The sequence below is a fragment of the Amblyomma maculatum genome, chromosome 5, assembly GCF_055883805.1.
Source record: "Amblyomma maculatum isolate TAMU_Amacu chromosome 5, ASM5588380v1, whole genome shotgun sequence".
Taxonomy (NCBI): Eukaryota; Metazoa; Arthropoda; class Arachnida; order Ixodida; family Ixodidae; genus Amblyomma; species Amblyomma maculatum.
This window is the reverse complement of record NC_139348.1, coordinates 45,103,151-45,109,936: the sequence shown is the minus strand read 5'-3', so window position 1 is coordinate 45,109,936 and position 6,786 is coordinate 45,103,151.

Here is a 6,786-nt window from a genome sequence, read left to right as displayed (position 1 = left end):
AAGCGGCGTCCGTGTGCTGTGCGATGTCAGCGCAGGTAAAGGTCCCCAGGTAGTCGAAATTTTTCCGTAGCCTTCTACTACGGCTCCTCTTTCTCTCTTTCCCATTTCACTTCCACGTTCCTCCCTCCCCTTACGGCGCGGTTGAGGTGTCCACAGAAAACAAGTGAGACAGTTACCGCGCCTTTCTCTTCCTATAAATCAATAAATAAATCAGTTAGAATGTGTGTCAAAGTGATGAAAGGTGACATGATGGAAGCCTGCACGCGGTTAAAGCGATCAAAAAGATCGTATATTTCTTTTGGATCACAGCTTATTGACTAGATATATATAGAAGGAGGTGCACATACGCTGCCACTGTTCGGTGATCTTGCTTCCTTTATTATTCCTTCTGGGTTGAGAGCTGATGAAGACACAAACGCTTGCCTTTTCGAAATCAAACGCACGTGTATATGACTGATTAAAATTTGGTAACTTATCGAGGCATCTCAGAAAATTCACCTTGGCACCTTTCTCGGAGAACCTAAGAAATCAAATAAACGCAGTTGCGGCCTCCTCCTAAGGGGTCTTCAAGCAGCTGTTCTCCGAAAAACAAAAACAAAAAAAACAAACGGAAGAAATATTTTAATTCACTAAAAACGGTTTCGCGTTTAAGGGGCATCAGGTTTTCTGAATTTCAAAGCACGAAAACACTCACTTTGTCTTTCCGAAGTTGACATAAATAGCAACAGAATGCCACGTTTATCATATATTGCGTTGTGGCGCCGTTGCTTTTCTTATTCTGCATGATGGATTGAGGGTTGCTATTGTCTGCATTCTTATAAATGAAAACGTTTTCCGCCAACTTAGAGACATAAGTGCACGCGCCAATGTCTCTCACGTGAAGCCCATTTGATTCATATAGTACGACGTTGTTCTTCTTACCCCCTTAAATAAACGGCGCTATTAAAACAGCTATTTCATTCAGACAAACACTTTGAGATTACCATAATACAAAAATGAAAAGCTCGCCTCAAAATATCAACACGTGAAGCAAGTCTGCGAGTACGCAAGCGCTTCAGCCGATATTTACATTCTAGGAAGCTCTATGATCGTCGGCACACCAGTCTGCATGCGCACTCTTCGAAAAATCTCCTAATAAACAAAATACGCAAATGTCTCTCTATACTAGAGTCAGTGTCAGGGCTTTACCGCAGCAAGACAAACATACTGCAGCACGAATCAGTTCAGTTCAGTCGTTCAGTCGTGTCCGACTCTTCGTGACCCTATGGACCATGTCACGTCACGTTTCCGGTCTCTCACTATCTTCCTAACGTCACATAACTTCATCTGCAGTGCCTCGAGGATGCCATCTAAATATCGCGTTCGCTGCCTACCCCTTCTCCGGCGACCCTCAACCTTTCCCAACATCAAATCTTTTTCCAGCGACTCCTCTCTTCTCATCAGATGAACAAAGTACCTGAGCTTTAACTTTAAAATTTGACCCTCCAATGAGCAGTCAGGGTTTATGGTCGACAATATCGACTAATTTGATCTTCTGGCAGTCCAAGGAACTCTCAAGAGTCTTCGGCAGCACCACAATTCAAACGCGTCAATTCTTCGGCGGTCAGCCTTTTTCACAGTCCAACTCTCGCATCCATACATCACAACTGGAAAGACCATAGCACGAGTTATACGATTCTTGGTTGGCAGACTAATGTCCCTGGTCTTTACTATGCGGTCAAGGCTAACCATTGCTCTCTTTCCCAGAAGCAGGCGTCTTCTAATTTCATGGCTGCAGTCTCCTTCCGAGGTAATCTTGGCGCCCAAGAACAGAAAATCTGTCACAGCTTCCACTTCTTGTCCATTGATGCTCCAGGACTTGATAGGGCAAGACGCCATGATCTTCGTCTTTTTAATGTTCAGTTTAAGCCCAAACTCCTCACTCTCTTCTTGTACGCGCATCAGAAATCTCTTGAGTTCCACTTCACTTTCTGCCATTAAAGTGGTATCATCCGCATATCTAAGGTTGTTGATACGTTTTCCAGCAATCTTCACTCCAGCTGAAGACGCGTCCAGACCGGCCTTCCTCATGATGCACTCTGCATATAGGTTAAATAGGCAGGGCGACAGTATGCAGCCTTGCCTCACTCCTTTCTCGATCGGACACCAATCAGCAAGACCATGCCCAGTTCTGACTGTGGCCTCTCGCCCTTCATACAGGTTCCTGAGGAGATAGATGAGGTGAATTGGAACTCCCATCTCTTGGAGAGCTTCCAAAATCTGCTGTGATCTACGCAGTCAAACGCTTTCGCATAATCAATAAAGTAGTAGATGGGTTTCAGGAACTCTCTTGCTTTTTCCATGATCCAGTGAAGGTTGGCAATTTGGTCTCTAGTTCCTCTGCCCTTGCGAAACCCAGCTTGCACGTCCGGAAGCTCCCGATCCACATACTGCTGCAGCCTACCTTGGAGGATTTTCAACATCGCCTTGCTAGCATGCAAAATAAGCGCGGTCGTGTGGTAGTTGGAACAATCTTTGGCACTGCCTTTCTTTGGAATGGGGATGTAAAATGACCTCCTCCAATCCTGTGGCCACTGCAGGGTTGTCCAAATCTTCTGACATAATGTATGCAGAATGTTAACGGCGTCATGGTTGAGGTTTTGAAGTAACTCAGCTGGAATGCCATCATTTCCGCTAGCTTTGTTCTTAACAAGGCTGTCTAAGGGCCATTCAACTTCACTCTTCAGGATGCCCGGCTCGAGATCACTAATCACAACCGTCTTATGTTGGGTTTGCAAATTCTGGTCCTTCTTGTACAGTTCTGTGTATTCCTGCCACCTCTTCTTTATCTCTGAGGCTTCAGTGAGGTCCTTGCCTCGTTTTTCCTTTATCACGCCCAGCGTAGCACAGAAGCTTCCTTTGATATATTTGATTGTCTTATACAGAACTCTTGTGTTCCTTAATTGGCTGTTGTCCTCAACTGCTTGGCACTGTATGTTCAGGAAGGCATTCTTATCTCTCCTTGCTATTTTCTGAAAATCCGCATTGAGAACCTTGTATCTTTCTCTTTCCCTCATAACTTTTGCCATCCTCCTTTCCTCAGCAATTTGAAAAGCCTCTTTAGATAACCAGTTTGCTTTCTTGAATTTCTTTTGCTTTGGAACTACCTTAGTAGCAATTTCTTGTATTATATCACGAACATCAGCGTCTCTCATAGCCTGAGTTGCTTTGGGACGTTAAACCCCACAAACCAACCAAACCAACCAACCACGAACATCAGTCCACATCTCTTCGGGCTCTCTGTCTTCTAGATCTAATTCTTGAAATCAATTCCTCACTTCCACAGCACATTGTAATGGAATTTGATCCAGATCATACCTGAAAGGCCTTCTCGTTTTTTGCGTTTTCCTCAATCGAAGCTTAATTTTGGCAACAAGAAGTTGATGATTGGTGCCACAATCGGCACCAGGCCTTGTTTTTACTGCTTGTATAGCGCTTCTCCATCTCTGCCGGCAAAGAATATAATCGATCTGATTCCTGTACAGACCGTCCGGTGAAGTCCATGTGTACAGGCGCCTCTTGTGCTGTTGAAAATGAGTATTCGCTATGGTCAGATTGTTTTCTTGAGAAAACTCTACTAGCCTCTGCCCAGCTTCATTTGGCTCGCCAAGACCGAACTTGCCTATAATTCCGGATATTTCTTCACTCCCGACCTTAGCATTCCGGTCTCCTATGAGAAAAACGGCGTCTGATGATGGGGTGCGGTCTAAAAGGCATTGTAGGTCCGCATAAAACCTCTCAACCTCAGCTTTTTCAGCAGTAGTGGTCGGTGCATAGACTTGGATAACTGTTATGCTGAAAGGGTGACCTTGGATCCGAAGTGAAATCATTCGGTCGTTTTTGGGGTTGTACCCTAGCACTGCTTTGCCCATTCTTCTGTATACTAGGAGAGCGACCCCATTCCTGCTCTTGGATTCGTGCCCACAATAAAAGACATAATGGTCGCCGGAGTTAAATTCTCCCGTTCCGATCCACTTGAGCTTGCTGATACCCAAGATATCAATGTTCAATCTGTCTATTTCTCGCTTCACGACATCCAGTTTACCTCGCGTCATAGATCTTACATTCCATGTTGCTATGTGATATATCTCCTTGCAACATCGGACTTTCCGGTCGCTTCCCGACGCATCCACAACTGAGCATCCTTTTGGCTTTAGCCCAGCCGCTTCATTCGTCCTGGAGCTACTAGGAATCTCCCTTTGTTCATCCCCAGTAACATATGGTACGCCTTCCAACCTGGGGGGCTCATCTTCCGGCGCCATATCATTAATGGCAGCACGAATAGGTAGAGCGATATGACCAAAACATGGCTCTGCACTAAACATGGCTCCTCGCGCACCAGCAACTCACGCGAGTCCGGCTAAGCCATTCCTGCCGGAACTGTTCCCGTCTTCGTCTGGCAGGTCTTCTTTCCGTCGTCAGTGCACATCCCGCTGGCCCGGAATGAAGGCTGGTCGCGCAACTCCTGTCGTTGGCCTTCACCTATTTACCCCCGTTTTCGCTCCGAAGGCATGTCCCCCCCCCCCTCCCCAAGATTTCCAGCTCGCTCATGCGCACGCGCGCTGTCAGGGCAAACTCAATACGAGAAGGAAAAAGCGTGCGCGCTGTGAAGCAATAAAAGGGGCTGCGGTCTCCACAATAGAGACATGAATTGTGCCGTTAGAAAAGGCAGGAAAGAAGGAAGAGGATGTGCAGTTAATGGCACCGAAATATTTTCGATTATCGAGAGTCATTAACGCTGAATCACATTGTTCAGTAGATGGGCTTTTAGCGTTTTTTTCGTCTCGAAACAAAAAAAAAATAACAATTTGTTCACTTTCTCTGTATAGCCGAAGAAATATTAGGTTTGCAATGCTGCAATATAATAAGTGTGGTGCTTCAAACTTTGCTGTAATTCCAGGCAAACTGAACTAATTATTAAAGGGAAGCACTAATTTCTGAATAAAGCAAGACTGCAAGAAACGTTTAAATACTCTCCTGTCTTGATCAGTGCGCGAGTAGACAAAATGGTGGATATCCGTACCACTTGGTTCGCATGGTTATGAATAACGTCTTGAATAATAAGGTACCCGAGTAGGATCATCTAAATCATTTACTTCTCGTGTATAGTTTTACTTTATATTCACGTATTTGTAGACACCGTTGAGACTGCTTTCTTCATTTAAATTTTTAGATCTTAAAATAATGTGGTTAAGTTTACTTGAGGTGGCGCGGCGTGGGCTATCTCGTCTTTTTGTATGAGTGTTTTTCGGAGCCCTACAGATTCCATGGTACAGGCAACGGTTTTTGTGATGTGGCTGGCAACTTGTCACTGCCTTCAGTTTCTACGTGGAAAATAGACGCGTGCGACGCCGCACACTCATTGCCTTTCCCAGACATCAACGAACAGTCGCCAACTTTGAATACACTCATTATGTCGACCTGGTAACCGCTTAGGTGAACTGTTAATGGAGGACAGAGGCACTATTTAGCGCTGCTTGACTTACCTAGGCTTTTTGCGGAGTTTAGCTACTGAACCCGTGCGTCTTGTTACCTGTGTTCTGACCGATGCGTGATTATGGTGTCGTGCTCCGACAGTCCATTGTAGTACGTGACAAAATGTACGGTTTACTAGCTTTGCCAACCGGGCTTCCTCTGGATTACTTTTACTTCTCTACTGGGACGTCGAATTAAACCGTGGCCCTGATCAAGACTGGTAGTACTGAAGATATTGCTTGTATTGAAGGCATTTATGCAAACGCAGACTCGTTTCTTCTCCGAGCTTGAAGATGTCACGAGAGAGCAGTCTGCTCTCACCCTTTCGCTAGAAGAACTACAGAACACAGTTGCTGTTTTACAAAGTGTTCTCCAGTCAGCAAAACAGTAGTCCGCAGAAAATCCGCAAAAAATGGTCGACATTAAAAGATCCTTTGAGGATCCAAACAACAGGACACGCAGATATAGGTTGACAGTTTTTGGCATATCTGATTAGGATAAAGTTGGAAAGATTGAGAAAAAGGCGAATGCGCTTCTTTACGCTGACCTCGATCAGACTACCACAGTAAAAGATATTCAACGTGCTCATAGGCTGGGAACATTTCTTGAGGGACAGAACAGGCTGATTAAAGTTAAGGAACAACTTTGTCATGCGGATCCTACAGCTAAAAGTTATGGAATACGCAATTCGATAGGATTACAGTCCTGCTATTAAACACACACGCTCAACATAGATATAATATGCTCAAGCTACAAACCTGTCATTTAAGCTACGTTTCAATAAACTGCATTGGGCAACACAACTTTTGGCTATGATATCGGAAAAATCGGGGTAACCGAAATCAATAGATAGCTAAAGGTCAAGCATTGTACAGAATCTAAAACCTTCTTTACTAGCGAGAAATATAGCATTTCTTGCTATCTTCCGAATATTTTGTTGTTTAACTGCCGAGGCTTGAAAAATAATGTAGGCGAGTTTGCTGCTTTCCTTTCGCTGTCCATCCACACAGATCACTCTGAGCCCTGGCTCTATGCATCCGTCGCCAACAGCCAGGTATTTCCGTGTAATAATGATGTTTACCAGTGTACACTCGTGGTGGCGGCGTTTTTATTGCATATAATAAATGCCTTGAGAGTAGTAAACTCCTACTTCTTTAATTTTTCTCAATTCATATGGTGCAGGGTTATAATGAGCAATGTAAATTACCTAACTGTTAAGTCTATTAACCGGCGTCCTGGTTCAGGTGATCTATCAAACGAAGCTATAAACTT